Source organism: Apium graveolens, chromosome 3 (genome assembly GCF_009905375.1).
Source record: "Apium graveolens cultivar Ventura chromosome 3, ASM990537v1, whole genome shotgun sequence".
Lineage (NCBI taxonomy): Eukaryota > Viridiplantae > Streptophyta > Magnoliopsida > Apiales > Apiaceae > Apium > Apium graveolens.
Genome location: NC_133649.1, coordinates 21,111,610 through 21,137,070, shown reverse-complemented (window position 1 = coordinate 21,137,070; position 25,461 = coordinate 21,111,610). Strand labels below are relative to the sequence as shown.

The window sequence follows — 25,461 nt, the reverse complement described above, 5'->3', positions numbered from 1 at the left end:
TTCAAACCGCACCAAGCAGCATATCTATTCCTCAAGTAATCGTATCGATTTCTCATTTGTCTTTGATCAACTTTAAAGCTATGCATTTTCTTAAGAACTTCTCCCACATTATCCCAGGAATAAGGTTTCAAACTGCTACCTTGCCTACCACAGGCCGTAACCTCATTAATGCAAGCCTCAAGAAATGTTTTGGTTAAATTATCGTCCTTCCAATATGTTCTTAAGGTTTTTTGACTTGTATTTTCACTTGCCTGATCCATAACTACATGGTAATAATACGTAAATCAAGTAATATGTCATCAAAAAAGGACAATCATCCGTTAATCCATGTTATATACATAATCAACATTTATAACAGGAAAGTAAAAAAGATAACCAGAAACAATATCAAACGACAATGAAAGAACACAAGGGCAAAACACAGACTTTGTAATTACCAAGCATGGTCAGTGTTATTTGAGTTAAGCATGGTCAGTGTTACTTTGTGATATATTTTCAATATTTGTGTGGATCCTAAAGTCCTTTGTTATCCGACATATAGTTCATCTGATCTAGATATACTATGGTACCTCCCTAATCCTATCTACAAATTGTAAGCATCGACTGACTTGAAATATTTGGTAGGGAGCAAAGTACCTACATAATTTTTATTTTTTAGTGAGACTTGTAAGTTGTTATTCTGACATATATTCAAAGTACCTCACTGTCAGTGTAGATCCAAGTGTAACTCTTACCGAGTTAGAAGTCCTGAACTAGGGCAGCTAAGCTTAGTTGAACCCAGATCAAAAACAAACTTGGGTGTTCTATGCAGAATTGCAGATCGTACATAATATATTTACTTCAAATAAAACCTCCTACTTAATTAAATCCATCAAGTTTTTAAGCATATGTCTCGATCTTTTATTATCTGTTCTTACAATGACGACTGACTATTGATCATGTTCAACAGTTTGAAATGTTTCATATCCTAAGAAGGTGGAAAAAACAGATACAACACAGGAAGGTGATAAAGCAGAGAGACAATTACACAACCCCTTGTTTATGGTTCAAATTATAGTAACACTCTGGATACTTCAAACAAGCCATATATTCAAAATTTCGAAAACATGAGAAACACATCAAACCCTACAAATAATTTAAATATAAAAAATATTATATAACAGTAGGGTTCAATCAGACTATGTACACATTACACATAATCAGTTTATGTACTCTTACTTCTGTCCTACTTCCACTCATACCTACTTTGCATATAACTTTATTCTATATTAATTCATCCTAATCCTCATTAACTTACGGGTTCCATGTATTATGTGTGTTGTTCATTGGTGAATAGTTCAAGACATATGAATTTGCAATGGTAAGATATAATCGTAACAAAGTAAACACAGTAATTAAAATATCTGCACCACTAATACATCAGCAGCTAATACTTGGGTATATGCAATCAACAAAAGAACTAGTAATGATCTACACATTCTACAGTGATTATCCCTGTATCCTGTAACACTAGTTTGGCCAGAAAGACAATGATGTAACATCTATATTTAAACTTCTACAGACTTTGCTACCTTTTAAATTATTGAACTACGAAATCACAAGGTTGTCAAACTACCATCTTAGCTTCCGGCAGGTCAGGACCCTAGTAGAACCTAAAAATCTTATTTGAGTAAATTTATATATCTGGTACACACTCAATGAAAGAGCAGCTACAAACATTAAACCAAATAATTAGCTCAGTACATATGTAGTCTCTGCTCTCTACACTTAAATTATGAACATATTCAACTAAACAAAGCTCTGGACCGACCATTCAAATCAGGTTATAGAATGCCTTTTATAATTCGAACAAGTAGCTGTAATTCTATATTGTACAGGTGCAGCAGCCATTCAGGTAGATAAAAATGGCTAACTGGGATTAGTAAAAGAAATAATGATGGTCAATCTAGTTCTTAATATGCTACACAAAGATGCAATAGAGATGGACAATGCTCCGGTGATCTTCAATATTTAGAAGAAGTGTATGAAACTTTGAGACACAAGTATGAAGGAATTGTAGAGATGAAGGCTCGGGTATCTATGGCATGACAACAAGCTTGCATTTTAGCATATATGTGGCTGATGCAGAAAATCCGCAGAACCAAATACTTGACCCTACTATCTCAGAATGAATCAAAGAGAAGAAATTGCATTGGAACAAAAAGATGCTGACACCAGAGAAGATCTAAATAACTTTGGTAGGCTAACAAAAATTTTCAACTACAATCAAATTACAGAACTGCAGCACTAAATATCCAGAACTATTATACATAAAAATTAAAACAGGTGTACAATTAAGCTTGAATCTTTCTAGTTCAATTAAGCATCCAATCATAACTATGATATCTAGAATTTTGAATATAATCAAAAAATATAAGCAAATGGCTAAAAAGAACACAAACAATTAAGCAAGCACTTGATGAAAATTATACAATTAAATCTATGTGCATCAATGATGTATATGAATTTACCTCTGTAGGCGCAGACTTGTTCTTGATGTGGCGGTTGTTTTCGCGGAAAAAAAACCTAACTATAATCCGGGTGTATCACATAATAAGGATTTATATGAATGGATTCAGGGAGGAGTTTGATTATGAATCAATCAGTGATTAATATTATTCGCTCAGTTGTTGATTGGAGAGCCAAACAATATGAATGTATATGAAGCGCTCAGATAAAGCCCATTCAGTTGTAATAAGGGGTAAACAAATGGGCCCTAAGAGTCCTCCAGTTTTATATTATCCATTAGTGGGCACTTTTTATTCTTTGTTTTTGGATGTAACAAACTTAATTTTCTTAATATTTTACATTGGTTGTAAATTATGTGGTAAATTCACGGCAAACTTAAATTTTTAGAATATTTTTTCGCAATTATTCATGTTTTATTTTTTGCAATTCAACCGTAAACCAACTCGCATTAACCGCAAGTTCACAACCGCAATTGATACGGTTAACCGCAACCGCAAATACGGCTGTGGATGAAGATTTTATAAAATCGCTATTCGCGGTTTGATTCGACTTTTACCATAAAACCGATCCGATCCGAACCTGTACACCCCTAGCTGAGACTACTCGGCCGATCTCATCTATTTCAAAATTAAAGTGACTAATTCACCTTCATAATTATACCCAAAATTATAGACCAAGCAAACTACCTCGTACCTCAATTTAGAACTAGGCTGTAACGATTCAGGTGTATGATGTAACATTATATTCAGGAGAGAGTTCAAAATGTTATTAAAATCGATGTGCGCAATAAAGCGAAACAACATGGAATATAAACATAAAACGCAACATAATAAGATAAAAATGAGCGCAACAATTAAAATTAAAACACAACAATAAATTTAGCATGTTATAAGTAAATTAAATTAATATATTCCTAAACTTTGCTAGCAAAGAACTTTTCAAATTACGTTAAATACCCTCCCTTTCAATTAAAATTATACTATTCTTATGTCCTTTTTGCTAAATGTACTTCAAATATGGATCCTCCAACTATACATGGGTTAACCCACACTTACAAAACTACTCTTTTTTACAATAAAAAACTGATTCAAGTTGGATAATCCGATTATACGGGTAAAACCCATGTAAATCAGATCAAATCTAATATTTATATTGTAAAATCAATCGCTTAATATGATTGTCGCCATAACAGACCTATCATTCGTCCTTGATTTCTCCATGTACGTAAAATTCAAATTCAAATTTAAACCTGCTTTTATCACGCCGATGATAATCTCTTACAATTTCTGCGTTTTTTGTTTAGTAAAGAACTCTATATTGTTTTGGGGCTATAGATTTCTGTAGTGTTTTTCCATGAGTGCATCTGGAAATCTATCTTCTCAGAGACGGCTAATATTGATCTATGATCTTTTTCATATGCACACAAAGGTAAGAGTCTCTGATGCAAACACATTATCTGCAATTTGTTATATTATGTTATGGTTTACTGTTGTATGTGTTCTAGGTTCAAGGAAAAAAAATCATTCAATTGTTTACAATTTTCTCTTGGCAAAGAGAACTCTACGTAGTTCGACTATTTTGCTTTCTCTCAACTTTCGCCTTTGAACGGTTGATAAATGAATATTAGTTATTCATTTTATATAGCCTTTTTGTCATATTGTCTTTGCAGATGTATCAACCACTCGCACGATGATGATATAGTGGCGTTTATAATTGATTTTTTTATTTATAATTTTAATATACAATATTCCACAAAGTGTTCGACAAAATGCAACAAGAAGAAGTTTTCATTCACTTTGCTAACTCATATTTTGTTGGTAGGTGTCACATGGCGGTATCTGCATTTTAATATATATGTTCTTTCATCAAGTTTACGTGGCTATAAAGATGGTGATTTGGTGAAGATCTTCGTCTTTGAAACAGGTTATGCACATGTCTATTTATTTATTTTTAAAATAATTTTTAATAACATTTTTTATTCAATTATGGCTTCTTATATCTTGCAAGTCTTAATAATAGTCTTTGTACTATTTTTGCTTAGAGTTTCAAAGAGATTTCTGACTCCCAAAAGTGTTAAGAATAATGTTTCTTTTGTGTTTGTTGACGGGGTAGAACGGTGTTTGATGGAAAAATCATGTATATCATTATCTTAAATTACAATAATGTGCAGAAACTATGTTTAGTTTACATTCACTTTGATTTGTTCTCTATTTTAAGGTCAGAAGCGGCTTCCGCTTGCAAGTAAAAAAATAATGTTTGACTTCTCTGATTTGCTTCAAGGTACTACTTTATTGTATACTATAATATTTTCGGTTGGATCATTTTTTAAATTTTAATCGTGTATGAATGGTAGATGCAATTCTAGCATTGGTGCATATTACAGTTACATGTCTCTACAGTAGCAGATTGTGATCTTTCTTAATGTGAAATTTTAGTAAATTAAAGCCTTTTAATATTATCCATAATTGATCATGTGTAATATTATAGATTCTGATATATATTTTTTGATTATGGTATAAGAAGCAAACAACTTATTAAAAAGTGCGTAACTATAAAACTTTATTATAATTTCTATGAAGGCCGTGAACTTCACACTTATAGATTGTATTCTCCTACTATTCTCTCCTAAAACTTACAATCTCATTAAGTATCTAAAATTAATGAGTAATCCCTTTTTAGATAGCTAAATTATATAATGAATGTGATACAATCTTCAAGATCATAGAAATTATAACGGCAGTCATAGGAGGTCATCTGCATAATTTAGTAGTTATAATTATGTTGTTTTTGATTGGTCGATGAAGTTTGAAATTAATTCTATCACTTTGAATTGCCTGTGTAAGTTTTCAATGGACAGAACGTGCTCTGATGTCCATTTCAGATTAGAGTATTGATGAGGTACAATGTAATCCTCTTTGACAATTAAATAATAAAAAAATTCTTAATAATAATTGATTCCCAACTTTTCTTAGTTCTAAAGTTCAAATCAATCTACTTTGTTTAAAAAGTAAATAGGGATCAAAGAGATACTATATTTTTTTTCTAGAATATTCTCTCTCTTATTTTTCTAAATTAAAAGTTATGTTACCATAGTTTTTACGTATCTTTACATTTTTTTACCATATTTTTTTATTCCAGATCGATTTAACTTATTTGTGATGCCAATCTTGACATGTTTTCAATTAGCTCTACATCTGTTGATACCATTGGGTCTATAACAACAGGCTACATAAGCTTTAATTAAAGAACAATGATAATATTTACAATCTAGAAGTGAAGTTAACCGAATACGTTAAGTATCACAATAGATATCAAGGTTAACTTTTCAATTCAACTTTTCGATAGATATAACAATGCACAATTTTGTATGCTTGAATTTAGTGTTTAGTTGTTTTCTAATATGTACTCTATAGTTTATTAATTGATAGAACTTCATGCGTTCTTTAAAATCTCTCTTATTCTATAACAGATGTATGGCGTTGAATCCGATGAAAGTCCTATTCTTTCTGGTGAAAATCAGGTAAGTTATCTTTCGCATATTACACTTTAATTGTAAATTTTTAACCCATTAAAATGCAAATATATTAAGTATTAGAAAAATTCAAATTATAAACTGGAATATAGTTTAATCTATGTCGTTACATCCTATTGGACCTGGTAAACGAGGGACTTGATATTTTTGATAATTCTATTGATCAGGTCTTCTGTTTACAGTCCGAATACTTGAGATTGCAACCTACTTTAAAACTTAACAGTGCAATTTAGTATATTTATTTGACTGAATGAATTTTAAATAAGATTTATCAAGTAGTGGTTGTTCTCATCGCAAAACTCAACTACTATGTTTGTTGTTGATGCAAAATTGCCGGGTTGCTTTTATGTTAACAGATCAAGAACTCCTACATTTGCTGTTTATACACGATTGGCGGGTTAGTTATTTTTTTCTAACAATATGCTATGAGAAAGACCAACAAAATTGCTCTTTTCAAATTCCTAATCTTTAGCCTATTATGGATGGATAGTGTTTATTGATTGTTAAATCTCGTATCTCCACCAAATAATATATATTTGTGTGTTTCCAACTACTTAAATTGCTCGAGACTATGGAAGCATCTTACTGTGTTAGATCCCGCTATTTCCGCCTTCTAAAATCCTAGGAGACTAATAGTTCCTGTTGGGCAAGGTTACAAACAGTCAATTTTTCTTTTCAAAATATGGTAGTCACATTTTATGTCTCAAGCTTTGTTTTTTTTTACAGTTTATATGACTTTTGGGGAGAAAGGAGAATATTAATTCAATTATAAATTTTTGGTTGCTTAAAACTTAAAATTTTTTATCAGTGATATGCCACTAGAGGACAATTTAAATTCTAAATCTTCTTATGATTTGTACAGAGGTGATATGTGCAGGCTGAGGCTGCTGCAAGTGCTAGGTGCAGAGGGCGTCAAATTGCAAGTGAAAGCTTACTTTACTTTTTAGATTTGGATTCATAGTTGTGTGGATATATAAATAGGAGTTATTTTTGATGATGAAGAAGTTTCTGCTTACTTTAGTTGTAGAATTATAAGAGTATGGGATTGTTTTTTATTCTCCTGTATGAAATATTGGTAAGTATTCACAATTTATGTATATTGTAATTAAAGTAGTTGGATTTTCTATTTTCTTTTTCTTCTGATTAGTTTATATAATACTGCTGCATATCAACCAAGACTCCGCTTGACGTGAACTCAGAGAGAAGCAGTGGAAGCGCTCATCATGGAAATTCCACAGTCCACTCTTAAGGCTGTTCCAACCGATTGCGGCGAGTGCCCGATCTATCTGGAAGAGTTCAATGTTGGAAATGAGGCATTATTTAACTTATTATTTTTTCTTGGATTGTTATTTTATTAATCTTGATATTTCTACTGATTTGGAGAAGATCTATAGAATCATTATATTGACGAGTTTCATCTTTTAGATAGCCTGTATTCGTCGAGTAGATTTATATTTTTTGTTGTATTTAACTATTGCATTTGGTCTCTTCTTTGGGTTGATTTGCAAGAAGTTGCTTTTTATTATATAAATAGAAGGTGATGTGTTGAGAAGTCCTTAGCATACGAGATATTGACCTAACATGACTATAAAAACTACATATGCAAGTTTACTCGAATCCAATTATGACTTTTCCTATTTATTGATGTTTATACTAATATATGTGCAATGTAGGTTCATGGTCTTCTTTGTGCTTATAATTTTCATGTGGAATGCATTGACGAGTAACTTGGTTTGAATGTGAAATGTCCTAGATGTTGATATTTTGTCTAACCTAACCTAAATCTTAATGCACTATCCAATACTCGTGATGACCACTCACATGTGGTTATGACAACAGCTTCATATGTCAATACGCAACCTCCTAGGTTAGTACAGAAAATGAAGGGGCTTTCCAATAATGCAGATTTGGCTTTAGAAGCTGCTAAAAATGGTGGATTGCCTGTGGTCATGTAGCCAAGCAGCAACCCTGAGTTTGGGCAAATACTTGCAGAACGTTCTTCCCACTTCCATACTAATGTAAATGGTTTAATTTGCAACTTTTTTCCATAATTACTACATATAATCTTACAAATAAGAAATAAAATTAAAGAAAGCTGATTATTTTTTTATCCATGTCAACTTTTTGTATGCTTTCGTAGGCGTTACTTAATTTTATATTTTAATTAGTTGAGTAATTATGTATTATGTATACCAAAACTTTTTTGTAGTTTCATATTAAACAGATTGATAATTCTCGATTGGCTCATTATTATAGCTTTGTTGAGCTGAATATTTTACTCACAACTGCATTTGATGTTTATCAAGCGCTCAGCTGTGTGTATGAGCTGTGATTTTGGTTGCAAGAATTGGGCACGTTTAAAATATTGAGGACTTTTTGCTTGATAGATCTCTTACATATTATGTGAGAAATATAAGAATAATTTCACTACTCCTCACAATATGACCTCCTCTCACGGTTCGAAACATGGATTGGAATGTCTTTTGTCTACCATCATCCGCCTCTTATTGCCATAGTTATGACCAAAACTGTGATTGTAACCATAAAAATTCTTAACTTTTTTTTAATTTTTCCAAAGATTATTAATATAGTTTATTTTTCCAAAAAATAAAATTACATCTTTACTTAAATGAAACATGAAACTTGATCGACAAATAAGTATAAATAAAATAACTGCACTGAATAAAAAAAAAGGAAATGCTTCACTTATAACTTTTTTCACAAAATCACGTATATTAGATTTTAATTATAACTAGCCTATAACCCGTGCGATGCACGGGATGAATATAATATTTGTAATTTTATTATTTTATAAAAATAAATTATAAAAGATAATAATTATATATTTTTGAGATCAATGAAGTTAAAATATTTGCATATTATTTTATATGTATTAGATTATTATAAATTTCAAAATTTAGATAGTGAAAATCTTTAAAAATCCTTCTATTACAATAGGTGGCTTCGTTGCTTATAGGAAAATGGGAGTCTTGAATAGCATTGGTGTACGTGATTGATCTGGTATTGTTTGTCCTAATATTATTTTTTCTATTTTTTTTTTAATTTATTAATCATTTTGTTATATATAATTTGAAAAACTAAAATTAATTTTGAAAGTTTTTTGGTTTCCTATAAAAGAGGTAAGAAAGAAATTGTGTGCGATTAGAAATTAAGTTGGATAAAAATTTATAGAGTTTATAATCTTTTCTATATATAATAGGGGAACAAGAGAATAATATTCGTGAGATTAACAAGTCTCATTGAAAAGACTAAAATACCCTTATTTTTAATATTTATAAGAAAATGTGGTTTGTGGGAATCGAACTCAACGTACTTCATTCATCTATACAACCTCGTACCACTACACCTTATTGTCACATGTATTTTTTATCATAAACATAATATGTAAGTGTGTTAAATTAATATTTTAATTAACTTTAAAGGTAGTTACTTGAATTCTGCAAAAAAAGATAATTACCTGAATATTTGAACAGTTAATTTTAAGAAACTTAATTTCAGATATAAAGTTAGGCATAGTACATAAATGAATTATTATTTTATTTATTAATCATTTTTTAGTTTGAAAATATATCTTATATATTTTTAACATATTTTTATTATAAAAAGTAATTAATATATATATATATATATATGTTAGGTCCCAATGTGTTTCTAGAAGGGGGGGTTGAATACAAATAATACCGAATAATCGAATTTAGTGCGGAATAAAAAATTGAAACAAAATTCAAATTAAATAAAAATATTATTAAACTTGAAAGGTGTTACAACAATGGTATCGATTACTGAAAGGAATATGTCCTAAGTCCAATCAGGTATTAGGATTTAGGAATAACTCTTTATGTAATCTGTTTTGATTTCATTGATATTAATAAAAGACTTGTTTTGTTTTTATTACGGGCTCTATCTATTTAAGTGTTTAAATAAGATATACCATAGTTTAGAGTAAAGCTTTTTATGGATTATGATGAGATCATAATAGTGAGACCTAAAAAAATGATAACTCTAAACTTAAATAGTTCCTGGTCATAGGATTACTAACTGGTAATTAATAATCCGCAAAGATCGGTACATACTATGCTTGCTTCATTATGAAGGATGTCTGTTCTCATAGACATTTGTGTGGTGACACTATAGCTAGTATGTAGGTGTTTATTATAGAATAAGTTCACTGAACATGACTCGCACAGCTGAACAACTGATGGAGTTCACTCACGTGTCAGCAGTTGTTCACATAGTGATAGTTGTACAAGTATCCTTAGACTTGAGGTCATCATAGTCATCTTGTGTACACTGAACTATGCTTTAGTTTAGTTCTTAGTCTCCAGGGACAGTTATTAGGGCTCTTCTGGGTATAGGAATTTGTACACGAAGATAGTGTATGATCAATAAAGGATCTACCCCTTCCAGTGAAGGAAGCGAATGTTCAAGGCTGATCTACTTATGCTAGTTCAGGAATCTCTGGCCAGAGTGAATGAAATTAGAAAGGAGTTTCTAATTTGCATAGAACTACGCATAGTAAATGGTAAGCAAGTGATTGAATTAGATAGGCTTGACACGAGATCCATGCCTTGTATTTAATCGGGACATTGTAGGGTAGAAGGAGTTTATTGTACGGTAACTATTCACTGAATAGGTTCTTGGTATTCTAAGCAGTGAATTCATATTATCCGGATAGTCGCGATATGCTGAGAAGTATCCCTCACGATGTAGAATAAATGTGATTAATTAATTAATCATATTTAATAAATTAGAGAATTTATATAAATAATGATAAAATAGTTTTATTATTATTTATTTCTACTACCGGCTTAATATTGAACCTACAGGGTCACACCATAAAAAGAGAATGATTTAATGGTGGAGGAATTAATTAATAATGGCTAATAATTATTTATTTATGAAATAAATAATTAATTGGCAAATTTAATAATTGATTAAATGAGATTTAATTGATTATAAATTAATTAAGAAAAGTTCTTAATATTATTAATTAAAGGATTTAATTTTTGGAAATTAAATCAAGAGAGAGAATTATTTCTAAAGTGTTTAGAAAAAGGATTAATAATTAAAAGGAATTTTAATTATTAATGAGAATAATAAATGGGATAATAATAATAATATTTATGGGAAAATTTCAGCTGAAAATTTTGCCTATAAATACACTATTATAGACCCTATTTTTATTCGAACCCACATCAAACCCGAAAACCCAAAAAGTTTGGAAAACCCAATTCTCTCCACCTCCTTCCTCCTCCTTAACATCGTTTTCTTGGTGGATACCGGTGGAGTGCTTCACACTTGAGGAGCAACTGCTAAGGATCTCTGATCGTTGTCTCCGAATTATTTTTAAAGGTTAGATTCGATCCCTCGAATTTTTATTCATGATCTGTATGCTTTTATTTGGATTTTATATGTGTAAAAGTGTTTTGCCATGCCCCCGCTGCGTTTAAAATCCAACAATTACAAGGAATTACTCTCAAATTAATTATCACAAATCTAGAATAAATTCGACATGAACTTTTTCTATTTTTGCAATAAAAATATTCAAATGCTAAACGCAATTTGAGATTAAGTTCTAAGGATTTTGATCCGCTAGATAGTTACACAAGAACAAGAGAATGATTTCTAGTTGTTTGGATTTGACTTTAAAACTAGAATTTGTGATCTTGAAATATGCAGATGAAAAGATGAAATATTGCTTCTGCTTCTTTTCTTTTTGTTCTTGAATAAGTGTGTTCTGTATATTAGTCTTGAATGTCTGCTACTGCTTCTGTCTTTATAATTCAATCAACAGAATCACTTGAACTGGAATGACAATCGGTTGAACTAGCAAGACAATCTGCTGAACCAGTAGAACTTTCGGTATGACAATCAGTTTAAGCTAGTATGACTTTCGGCAAGACTATCTGTTGAACTAGCAAGACTATCAAACTGAACTAGCAAGACTATTTCCTTCCAGTAGAACTTTCGGTGAGACAATTGAAAAGACCCGACATGACAATCAGTATGACAATCCAGATTGTCATGCTAGTTCAATTTCAATTGTCTTGCTGAATTAAAACATATTTTAGTCCAATTAAAATTCTGAAAATTCTTAATATTAATTCAGAATTAATTAATCAATTAATTCAATTAATCAATAAATTAATCTTTGCAGATATAATTTATTTTCTTAATTTAATTATATGACTTAATTAATTAATAGAGAATTAATACCAATCTTGAGCAACAACCATTCTTCAGAAAATCTTCTGATAATCACTGTCAATTATGAATCAATTCCACCACTTCAATGTTGACACTCGATGTACTGTCTGGTTCATGAGTGACTAACTTTCGTGACATTTCTTCATGTCTTGACTTTGATCACTTGATTTCCTTCAGATTAAATCCTTGTAATTCTCTGATACCCTGACGAGATCTCTGTCACTTGATTAAATCCACAATCTTGATTTGTATCACTGAGGCTTGATCAATTTCTTGAACTTCTTCCAGTGAATTAATTTCTCAAGTCTGTAGATGAACCTTGTTTCTGAATCCTTTGACAGATGTTACTTTGTGAGATCTCTTTAACAGTAGATCCACTATTTACTTGTTACATTCTCATTTGAGTTGAGTTAAATCTTCGAATATACAAATAGGCTATGACATATGCCTTACAATCTCCCCCTATTTGTTTGTTAGAAAATAACAACAAATACCTAGAGGATAACTTAACTAACAAATAAGAAAAAGATATAAATAGAATTGCAAAGTAAATAGCAGAAAAGTTCTGGATAATATTTAAATTTTTCCAGATTCCAAATAGATGTTCCTCTAGACTGAACATATCTTCAAGTAGTTTCATTATCATTTGTACAACCACATTTCCCGTTGAGAAGCGCATATCTCTCTTGCTTCTCCCCCTATGAGAATCAACTGATTAAAGAAGATCACCTTCGTTTACCACATCTCCCGTACAATAGGATCTGCAGATAAAAAACCAATGGTACTCCCCTTTTGGAAAACAACTTCTTCCCTTATGAAGAAAATCACCTTGTGTTTACCATCTCTCCCGTACAATAGGATCCGTAGTTACAAACAACAATGGTGTGGTGTAGTGTACATATGTAGGATCTTTTTCTTCCTCCCTGCTATTTCTCCCCCTTAGTTGAGGAATCCTCCAAACTATTACTTAAGCTTTTATCTCCCCCTTAGAAAAGGAATGTATGCCGTTGTCTGAAGGAATTCTCATATTTCACTTGGTTGAAAAAGAAATAACAAGTAGTTTCTCTTTCTTCCTCACTATGAGTGTGTGATTCTATTTTGTGTACCTCACATGTGTTTCACTCTTCTCTCCACTCATGTTTACACTCATTCTCACAAGTGTACCACTCCTCTCATAGCTCTAACATTCAGCTGTACCTGCAAGGAAAATCACCTTAGCCATCCTTAAGGAGGTCACAGGTGGTGCATTGGGAGTTTGCAAATCCCCATCCTTGTTAAACTCGTCAGATGAATCTGAGTCATAATCTACAAGTTGCTAGTTTCCCTTTTAGGGTTCCAGATTTGAATTCTGGGAAGGTAAACAATGATCCAACGAATTTAGCATAAAGGTCTGTGAAGACATTTCCTTGTGACTCATCAGGTAATATCTGAATCATTGTCAACAAGTTGTCGATCTACAGCTATGTCAGATCCACTATCCGCAAATGCATCCAGGGGATTTAAGCCTGGGGAGGTAGACACTGACCACTGACCACTGACCACTGACATATGGCTTTTGGATCAGTATCCTCTCCTAATACCTGTAAAGGCAATTGGTCCATTAATGAACCTTGAACAATCGAATTTGACCTTAAAATAGTCAAAACTCTTGATTCCGTCAACTCATACTTTGTGTGTGTAACCTTTCCTTGTGCATCAAGAATTTTTTAAGTTTAAGGTGATGAGACTACATCGGATACCCTGGCTGACAGGCAAATTTCAATAGACACACCCTGTTGAGAGAATGAATCTAGTAACTATTTTTGAGCCTTTTCAGCCATTACATCTTTTTGAGAAGATGTATGGGAGCTAGCAGTTGTCTCGGTTTAAATACTAATCATCTTTGTAGGAGACAGAGCTACTGGGTTGACTACAGAACCTTCCTTATGTGGTGCACTAAGGCACTATCTCCCTCACGCTCATTCATACTTCATTTTAGTGGTAAGAGAGTGTTGGTTGGTATCGTTTTTGTGTTTGTCTTTACAATCTGGGATAGAAGTTGTGGGTTTTCAACCTCATGACTGTCAATTAAAGAAAGCCATTGGAGACTGAACCTGTATCACTGAACATATGGCAATATAGAGATAAAATGTACTTAAGATCTATTAGGAATGAAAATTATACATTTAATCTTTTGAGAGAAATGATGTACACTAGTGATTTCAAAAGATTTTAATGAAATAAGAAATCACTAATGTAGAAAGAAGTTTGATTTTCTCCTAAAACTCACTGAATATAAAACAATATGTTTGTGCCTAGTAATAAGAGAGTTATTAATATGACGACTCTACTAGTTCATATTAAACTATAACTTCAGTTAGAGTGCCATACCATGTTCTTGACGATTGCTTGAGTAGTACACTAGTTCATACCAACCTGAAGTGAGATTGTGAAGAAGAGATTGCATAGTCCAATAGATCTGCAGCTACAAAGTCCATGAAATGTGGTGCACTGACTTCCTCTTTTGACTCACCAACCAGGAGTACACTTGTACACATCTTACTAGAGTCCAATTCCAAGTGTAATGTGCATCAGGTGCGTGATATATCGTAATATTCTCAAGTCTCATCACTGGTGCTATATGTTAGATACTGCTTCCTGATAATAACCTAGCACAATATACAAATTTTCAATAATAACATTAACAGCTTGCAAACAGCCATATCCCTCAGTTAAACCTTTGCTGTTATCTCCAAAGGTAACCAGTGGGCCAGCTTTCTCAACCACATTTGATAGCAGGGCTCTATCTCCGGTCATATGTCTTGACGATCCACTGTCAAGAATCCACACTACCGGTTCCACCTGTTTACTGCCCTGCACTTCAAATGGATTAGACCTTCTTCGGAACCCAAACTTGGTTGGGCCCGACATACTTGTAGAATTGACCTTTGTTAGGCAAAAATAACATTCTTAACTTTAATGGTCTCAACTTTATCAATGACTGAATATTTGACCTTGTAAACGACCTTAACAAATTTCTGTTTAGGCTTAGGCACAATGCCTCCTTTCTAGCCTTAGAAGGACTAGCAGTCTTAGACCTATCATGCTTCCTATTTTTCACATGCTGACGAGGAGTAGTCTTATTACTAGAAAGATGTTTATCATTAAAATAAGCATACATCAAATTAAAAGCACAAGACATACAATTAGCAACACCACATGCTTTATGATAGGGATTAACAACAGGCAAATTATACATGGTAGACATGACAGTTTTGTTATCCAACTCATGTGTGTCTGAGTTAGTCTCAGTTGCTTTCACAACTTTGACTGGAACTTTCGACACACTTGACTTGGAAACAACCTTCTCATTAGCAAGATCTTCAGCACGCATTTCTTCCTGAATAATAGAGGAGGTCGTATCAAATGATTCAGCAATTGATCTTTTATAGAGGGGTTCATCAACACCCTTAAGCACATGTGGTACTTCCATACCTTTAGCACAGACATGAGGAAGGGAGTTTATGCCTAATTCTCCAATAACAGCATTGTAATCAAAACCTATTCCAGATGTTTGATTAACAGCTTGCTTACTGTAGAACTCTTTAGCCTTCGAACAAGAATTAAAGTAGGCTCTAACCTTAGTCTCAAGACCGGTGATCTTGTCTTTGAGAATAGTTTCGAGTTGTCTATAACAGTTACCTCTATTCTCTAGAAAAGATACTTGTTCTTTTAACTTGTCTTGATTAATGTGCACAAGTCTTAATTCATTGACCTCTTTCTCAAGGTCTTTGATATGCTGACTTAACTGTACATTATCACGACGAGCACAATCTAAGGAACCTCCTAGATGATAAACTAATTCAGCATTAGTAAATTTTACCTCTTTTCTTGACGATGAAGCTTTTCCATCAATAGCCATAAGAGCAAGATTCTCATCTTCTTCATCTTCACTATCAGTATCATCCCAGCTTCTTCCCTTTTCCAGGTAAGCCCTTTCAGAGTTACTCTTCTGATTTGAATCATAAGAGTTCTTCCTTACTTGCTTTGGATTCCTGCATTCTGTGGTAAAGTGTCCCAACTCATTGCAGTTATAGCATCTAATGGTGCTCCGATCAACCATCCCTGTTTTGTATCCACCACTACTGGTGTTAGAGGATGAAGATCCACCTGTCTGGAATCTTTTGTAGTTGGACTTGTACTTGAACTTGGGATTTCTCTTGAATATGACATTGGAGAATCTCTTGATAATCTGGGCCATTGACTCATCTTCCAATTGCTCCAGCTCTTCCAAGGAATAAAACTCATCACTGGATTGATTTGTAGAAGGAGGATCATATTCTGCTACTAACATATTTTCCTCAGCCTTGGAAAACTGTACCATTCTCTCCGACTGTTGAGATTGTTGTTGTTGTTGACCTTCAGCTACAAGAGCAGTAGATGTGCTGACCATTCTATATTTCCCGTACACTTCCTTCTGCTGAATCTGCTCCAACTCATAGGTTTTTAATATACCATAGAGTCTATCCAAAGAAATCTCACTCAGATCTCTAGCTTCTTTTATGGCAGTGATTCTATGTTCAAGATGAGTTGGCAGTGTTAAAAGGAACTTTTTGTTGACCTCCCTGATTGAATAATATTTTCCATTTATGTTCAGGTTGTTGATCAATGTATTGTACCTCTCAAACACTTCAGTAATTCCTTCTCCTGGATTGGATTTAAAATGTTCATACTCAGAGGTTAGGATCTCCAGCTTGTTCTCCCTAACTTCCCCTGTACCTTCATTAATCACCTCAATAGTTTCCCAGATGTGTTTGGAATTTTTACAGTTCATCACATGTCTGTTCATCAAGGGATCGAGGGAATCAACTAAAATTAACTGAAGGCTGGCATTCAATGAGGCTTCTTCTTTTTCAGCAGGAGAAAAATCCTCAGGCTCTTTTGCATAGGTTCTAGCTTTGGTAATCACAACATCATCTACTATCACCTCTGGTTCAATAACCATCGGAGTTTTTGGACCCTTCTTTAACAAGTTCAGATATTTGAGATTTGCAACTTGTAAAAACAAGAGCATCTTCTTCGTCCACATAATATAATTTTCTTTATCACATAATAAAAATTCAAGGAGTTGAAAAAATCACAAAAGTCTAGGATCTTGATTTGTTCGTTAATCAGAAGGCTCTGATACCAATTGTTAGATCCCAATGTGTTTGTAGAAGGGGGGGGGGGTTGAATACAAACAATACCGAATAATCGAATTTAGTGCGGAATAAAAAATTGAAATAAAATTTAAGTTAAATAAAAATATTATTAAACTTGAAAGGTGTTACAACAATGGTATCGATTACAAGGGATTAATCTCAAATTAATTATCACAAATCTAGAATAAATTTGACATGAACTTTTTCTATTTTTGCAATAAAAAGATTCAAATGCTAAACGCAATTTGAGATTAAGTTCTAGGGATTTTGATCCGCTAGATAGTTACACAAGAACAAGAGAATGATTTCTAGTTGTTTGGATTTGACTTTAAAACTAGAATTTGCGATCTTGAAATATGCAGATGAAAAGATGAAATATTGCTTCTGCTTCTTTTCTTTTTGTTCTTGAATAAGTGTGTTATGTATATTAGTCTTGAATGTCTGTTGCTGCTTCTGTCTTTATAATTCAATCAACAAAATCACTTGAACTGGAATGACAATCGGTTGAACTAGCAAGACAATCTGCTGAACCAGTAGAACTTTCGGTATGACAATCAGTTTAAGCTAGTATGACTTTCGGCAAGACTATCTGTTGAACTAGCAAGACTATCAAACTGAACTAGCAAGACTATCTCCTTCCAGTAGAACTTTCGGTGAGACAATTGAAAAGAGCTGGCATGACAATCGGTATGACAATCCAGATTGTCATGCTAGTTCAATTTCAATTGTCTTGCTGAATTAAAACAGATTTTAATACAAATTAAAATTCTGAAAATTCTTAATATTAATTCAGAATTAATTAATCAATTAATTCAATTAATCAATAAATTAATCTTTGCAGATATAATTTATTTTCTTAATTAAATTATATGACTTAATTAATTAATAGAGAATTAATACTAATCTTGAGCAACAACCATTCTCTAGAAAATCTTCTGATAATCACTGTCAATTATGAATCAATTCCACCACTTTAATGTTGACACTCGATGTACTGTCTGGTTCATGAGTGACTAACTTCCATGACGTTTCTTCATGTCTTGACTTTGATCACTTGATTTCCTTCAGATTAAATCCTTGTAATTCTCTGATACCCTGACGAGATCTCTATAACTTGATTAAATCCACAATCTTGATTTGTATCACTGAGGCTTGATCAATTTCTTGAACTTCTTCCAGTGAATTAATTCCTCAAGTCTGTAGATATAACGACTCGTGTATTTTTGAATTATTTAATTATGTAATTATGGAAATTATTAAATACATAAAATATGTGTGTTGGTTTTGACCGCTATGTGTTGTTTGATTATTATCCATATGTGATTTATGGTGTACCGGTTGCCCGCGCGATTAAGTATGGGATCGTATTGAATTGTTTTCACCTTCAAAAAGTGGATTTAGTGCAAATTTATTTGCATAAATATTGGGAATGTTTCTAAAATTATTTTTATGATTTTATAATTACAATAATTATTTTTAGGATTTTATAAAATTGAGAAATCAATATTTTATTAATTATTTATCTTTAAATGATTTTATGAATGCTTTTATTTGTAAAATCCATATTTAATTCTAGAATTCTTTAAAAATTATGAAACTCATATTTATTTAAGTTTGGAATATTCTGACAATTTTAAAATTATTTTCGAAATTTTCGGGATTAATTTCACACGCACGTTGTTTTGGTTATTTGTTAAAAGCGGGTATAAAGTACATTTTAGAAATTATTTTAAAATTATGAAATTTACGTTTTTATTTACTTTGGAATATTTCTAACAGTTTAAGATTATTTTCGTGATTTTTTGAATTTGTTTTAAGTGCAGCTTGGTTCGTTAATTGTGAAATACAGATGTAAGTTGTGTTCTAAAAATACTTTAAAAATTATGAAAAATTTATTTTTAATATCTTCGAATTATTTGTGATATTTTAGAACTATTTTGATAATTTTTCGAGTTTATTTTACTCGCAACTTGGTTCGAGTATTCGCGAATTTCTGGAGAAACCGAGATAACGGGACACGTGTCTGCTTCTCAGGCTTGGTTGTTGCTGTATTTGTGTACGTGGTAGTTGTTGATGATAAAAAAAAATAACAAACAAAACAAACACACAAACACCCACCCTGTACCCTCTCTCCCCTATCTCTCTCTCAAGTCTCATCTCTCCCTCTTTCTTTCTTTTTGATTCCCCCTTTCCTGTTATTTCTGGCGCCGCCATACTTCCCTTTCCGGCGACCCCCATCTCTGTTAATCCCGGTTTCTTCCCCGGTTGTGCCACCATCGCTGCTCCTAGTTTCTTTACTTCCATCGACCCTATTTTTTTTTCCGGCGGTTCGCTGGGTGGGTTCGATTTCCTGCCTTATTTGTTTAATTCTGTGGTATATACATATATACATGTAAGTATATATGGGTGTATTGCTGTGTGTGTTAAGCGTGTGTTCTGTGGGTGTCTCGTTTCCTTTTTGTCCGGCTGGTTTTGTGTTTTCCGGCCATGAATTATGGCCCTGTGTTTAGGGCGCGTGCATACGCGCGTGTTGATGGTTTCGTTTTAATTATTTTACTGATTTTCTACAGGAATTTGATTGATTGGGTTATGTGAAATAAAATATAAAAAAATTTTGTGCGAGAAATATTTCGAATAATCGGCGGAATTTCGCGTTGGAAACCCGAGAATTAATCGGGTACCCGCAAAATTTTGCCGCCGTTCGCAATGACTCGTTACGAGCGGATGGTGGGCTGTGATGAATTAATTCTGAGTCCTAATATTTTAAAATAAATAAAAGTAGTTTTATATTTTTATTCTAGATCGAATTAGTTAATTGTAAATATTGTAATGGAACGGTTACAGTGATTGTGATTATTAAGAGTGTATCGAGGTTGTGATTGGGATTTATGAAATTTGACGGAGCTGTTGTTGAATAATTTGGATTATAAACGGTGGGTGTTGAATTAAATATATGATTGCTTGGTTATTGTGGACGTCGATTGTATTCGACGGGTAATCCGATAAATAAAGGAGACGTTGCCCGATTTTCGGGAAACTGAATTACGTAAATACGGGAACGTATCCGATGATTATCGGGACGTCGAGTGACTATGTATATATATATGTGTGTTTTATACGAACTTGGTTATATGATGTAATGAAATATTTTGCCAAATCGATAACCCTGATTTCGTAAAATAAAGAGTATATGTATTTTCCGAAAACGAACACTGAACCGATCTTTGATATTGTGAACCCTATTTGTTGTGTATGTTATTATAATATTCATAATTACGAGTCGGGTTTGAATATCGTTGGGTAAGAATTAGTATCGAGGATATGTCAAGCATACCTAGACGTCTAATGTAGGGTATTTCGACCCTGTATGTTATAGTCGGGAACCTGAAAGTGGACGATGGACTAAAGATAACATAGTGGTCAGTTGACGAGCTCAATAGAGTTTCAACAGAAAGACCTAAGTGTCGAAGTCGAAATCCAATGGAAGCTAGGGATTGGACGTTAGAACCTGAGCAACAGAGTCGGCTCAGAGTTGATCAGTAATAGTTGTAAAGCCTTGTAAGGCAAGTATTTCTGAACTTTTCTTCAAGACATATTACCAATGTTTTCGAACTGTTTCATAACATGTCACTATTATTAAACATAACTCCTGTTTTATAATGCAAGTGTTTTAAACCACTTACCCTTGAACCCTGATTCTTTCTTGATCTTGAGTTGTAGGCCTTATTCTTTGTAAACCATCCTTTGTTGATCCTCAGATATCGAATCACACCAATATGATATTACTCCCCAAAAGTATAACTACCGAACACCAAACACTGAAACAAAATTGTTTAAAAACACAGAAACTTTTATACTGCAACAACTCTTTATAACATCAAAGAACTATACCTTGAAAAATCATTTCTGGCCTAATACCGGATGCTGGTACAAATTGAAAACCATTTCTTATACATACCCTGAAATCCCCTTGAGATATCCATAAGCTTCCTTATGCTTTTATTCAAGTGTTTAACTATCGTTGATTATGAACTTGTTTTATTGAATTATATTGTTTATCATATTGAACTGCTTTAGGATTGGATAGTTTTTATATATGCAGACCAGATTCGTGGTCAGACCATACCAATGGTCAAGTTAGGCCAATGTGTGCCTTGGATCCAGTAATTAGAGCAGTGCTGTGTGCTTGCTCGAGGTTAGTGCGTGACTGATCAGCAGCCTAACCTTGGTTTTTAAAACTTAAAATGAATATCCAATTCTAATGATGAGTTAAAAAGAAACTTGATTCCTTTGAATCATCTCATTTGATCATTTTTTTTAACCTCAGTTATCACTATTATGACTTGCTGAGCTAGTTAGCTCACCCTTGCGATTCTTTTATACATTTTACAGTTGAAAAGAATATGGACGATAGTGAAGTTCCTCAGTCCAAAGTACGGGCTAAGGTTCCAGTTGGGTTGAATCGAGCTAGCAGAAGCTTCATGCGGTAGAGAGATAGTCAAATTGTAAGAATGATTGTAATATCAATTGTAAGTTAAATTAGTTGGGATTTGGTACGTTGTAATAAAGGTTAAGATTGTGGTTTGTTTTCATACTTTAACATGTTGCGATCCGTGGTTATGTGAAACAGGGTCATTGCAATTAATATTTTATGTACAGGTTTATATATTGTGAATGTGTTGTGGACCCCAAACTTCTGACCCGGGTTTGGAGGGCGCCACAGTAGATGAACCTTGTTTCTGAATCATTTGACAGATGTTACTTTGTGAGATCTCTTTAACGGTAGATCCACTATTTACTTGTTACATTCTTATTTGAGTTGAGTTAAATCGTCGAATATACAAATAGGCTATGACATATGCCTTACAATATATAATTTTGTTTTTTAAAAATATTGAAAATAGATACGCATATATATATATATTTATATTGGTATTATATATTTAGATAAGTTCGAATTATAATGAGTCAATACATTTTAGTTTATTTCGAATTTGAAATCATAACTTGGCCTATAGTTAAAAAAATACTCAAAATTTGACTACACGACCCGACCGAAAAATATCGTCATATTCTACGTTTAGTAAATTTAAATTACAAGCTCGGAGAGAATATATTACCAATAATGTGAAATATTTTAATATCTTATGTTAATATAAATTAATGTATTTGAGGTCATTATAGGATCAAGTCAATTGATTATTTGTATTGAAATTACTAACTTCAGTGGTAGGGTATTATTGTTTTTGGGAGTTGTCCCGGTTTTAAAAATATTGAAATTTGATATAAGATCTCACGAGATTTGTCAAAACTACGATGATATATTAAATCTATTTATTATTCACTTTTCACCTGAAAAGACTAGCCTTTTAAAAAGAATTATTTTCGATAAGTAATATTCATTGATCAAGAAAATATTGTATAAATATTTTTAATTATTTTAATATTTTAAAATTTTCAAATAAAAGTTATATCTATACTATATTATATAATTTGATTCAATGCATTTTATACAATTTAAAGAAAATATATATATTTTGTTCAATAATTTGAAGGAATTAACCAGTTCAACTGATATTTATAAAACTTTATCGAATTAAAAAATATTTAATTTTAGAAGAATAGTATATAATGTTATCAAATTATTATATGAAGAAATATTAGATTCGTAATAAAAGAAACTTAAAAATAGTTTAAATAACGATATAATTACAATTTTTCCTTCGAATTCTTGAAAAAATCATGAATATCAATAACAAGTCTTTACAATTTATAGTTTAATTTTATGTTACAACCTGATTGGTAAAAAATAGTTATGAATTTTTTGTCAATGATAATATGAATACTATATATAAATTATTGCAATTTATTTATTACATAATTTTAATTTTTGAATAATTATAAATGCATGTTATTTAAGTAATCAATTGTCTCACTAGATGTTAATAATGAATATACATGTACATAAATCAGATATTTAGCATATAAATAATTGAAACCATCACAATTTACTAAGAAATATAACATACGATAATTTACATGCTAACACACATATAACTTAATCTTATTTTGTTAACAGTAGTTTAAATAAAAAACTAACATTTTTCATACATGCATACGTTGAATTTCAAAAGGTGATATTTTTCATTAAAATCAATTTTTATATTAACAGTAGTGTAAATTTTACATTATTGTATATTATGATTGCAAGTCATTCTGACTTCAGTTATACATTTTTTATCTTTTTAAATTGAATAAGTTAATTGTAAGTTAGTCGTGAACTCAGTAATAATACAGAATAGTACATATAGTTTATTTAAATAAAATTCAAATTTTTTGGTCAACTCTATATTGAACATATATGTTAATTTTTAGTTTTTTCTTTGTAAACATAGTAACGACATTCTACAAATTAAGTTTAATCGTTTACACTGATTATCCTGTTTATATTAATTCATTAAATACAAATTACACAACACAATAATATATATATATATATTTTGCTTAATGAGCTATATTAGAACATTATGTAATTTGATAATGTCTTGTAAGAAAATAATACATGTTGATAAACAATCAACCTGTATTCAATATACGTTAGACACTGTACAACATTTACAAATAAGAAAAAAACTAAGAACATTATAATTGCATGATGCATACAAAAATCTAGAAAATGACCTGTGCCTCGCACAAGTTACTATGCTATTTATTTTTATGTTACAACCATGATTGATACCCGGTTGCGTAAAAAATAGATATGAATTGTTTGTCAGCGATAATGTGAATACCATATATAAATTATAAAAATTTATTTCTTACATAATTTTAATTTTTGAATAATTATAAATGCATGTTATTTAAGTAATCAATTATCTCACTAGATGTTAATAATGATTATACATGTACATAAATCAGATATTTAGCATATAAATAATTGAAACCATCATAATTTACTAAGAGATGTAACATACAATAATTTACATGCTAACACACACATATGTTGTCGATATGTTGTGGATTTGATGATTTCATTAACAAAACACCATAGTAGATTTTACTTAGTGAAAAATGTAGCACTCGACGGATAAGGAATATAGTCCCGACGGATGACTCAATATAGTCCCGACGGATGATGATTTATTATCCATCGAGTGAGTAGCTTGTGTAATAATGAGTCTATAGCACATCTCTGCATATACCTTATTTAGATTCTGTAGTAGCACTCAAGTCATGTTGACTTTAATTAGATATGCAGAATAGGTTGATTAATTATACATAGATGATGTCTTATAATTCTGCATAAATGAAATGAAGTCAAGTGCCAGATAGCTACCCGACGGATAAACAACAATGCCACTGGATGGATGATCAACAAGGCAACCCAACGGATGATCATGTAACCGACGGATAATCAATTCAAACATCTGTTGACAGTGACAACACAGTCACATGCGTCGAGTGTATGCAAAAGGAATGTGGAAGCCTATTCAACTGGGTTTTAGAGAACAAAGAAGCATTGCCATTTCTATGCTATTATGAAGATATTCAAAGATGCTGGAATAGAGTAATGAAGCAGCATAGTATTAGACTTGATAGGTTTTGTTTTATTATCTTGTCTTATTACTTTGTAATCTTGGTGATATATAAACCAAGAAGTAGCAAATAGAACAACAACAACAAGCCTAAGAACATTATCTCAGAGAAATAATTATAAGCTCCATCCTTAGCATTTTTTTGTAAACTTAGTTGTTCATATTTGTAAGCAGTTGTGAGCTAATCTTGCTACACAGAGTTCTCTTGATATAATATATATCTCTCATGGATACATTCAAATCCACCAGAAAGTTTTTAAAGACTTATGTTTTTAATTACTTGTATTTTGATTTTACTAATTTCTTATTCCGCATTTTGAAAATCAAACACTTATATATTATTAAGATATTTTGAAAAAGGTTCAAGAATTCCATTCAACCCCCCTTCTGTAATTCTTGTTGCATTGTTAGGGACTAA

General features: G+C 31.8%; 1 long non-coding RNA gene across 4 annotated transcripts; it reads left to right on the top strand.

Annotated features, from left to right (window-relative positions):
* The first annotated feature begins 3,608 nt into the window (after positions 1 to 3,608).
* On the top strand, positions 3,609 to 7,529 carry LOC141710623 (uncharacterized). 4 transcript variants are annotated; one of them, XR_012570985.1, is made up of 6 exons: positions 3,609 to 3,728; positions 3,812 to 3,936; positions 4,330 to 4,431; positions 4,726 to 4,788; positions 5,978 to 6,028; positions 6,903 to 7,529. It is a non-coding gene; the product is annotated as an uncharacterized LOC141710623 (long non-coding RNA). The 4 variants fall into 4 exon arrangements; XR_012570984.1 differs by having other exon boundaries at positions 3,698 to 3,936; positions 6,903 to 7,115; positions 7,218 to 7,529; XR_012570986.1 differs by having other exon boundaries at positions 3,698 to 3,936; positions 4,731 to 4,788.
* Positions 7,530 to 25,461: the final 17,932 nt, after the last annotated feature.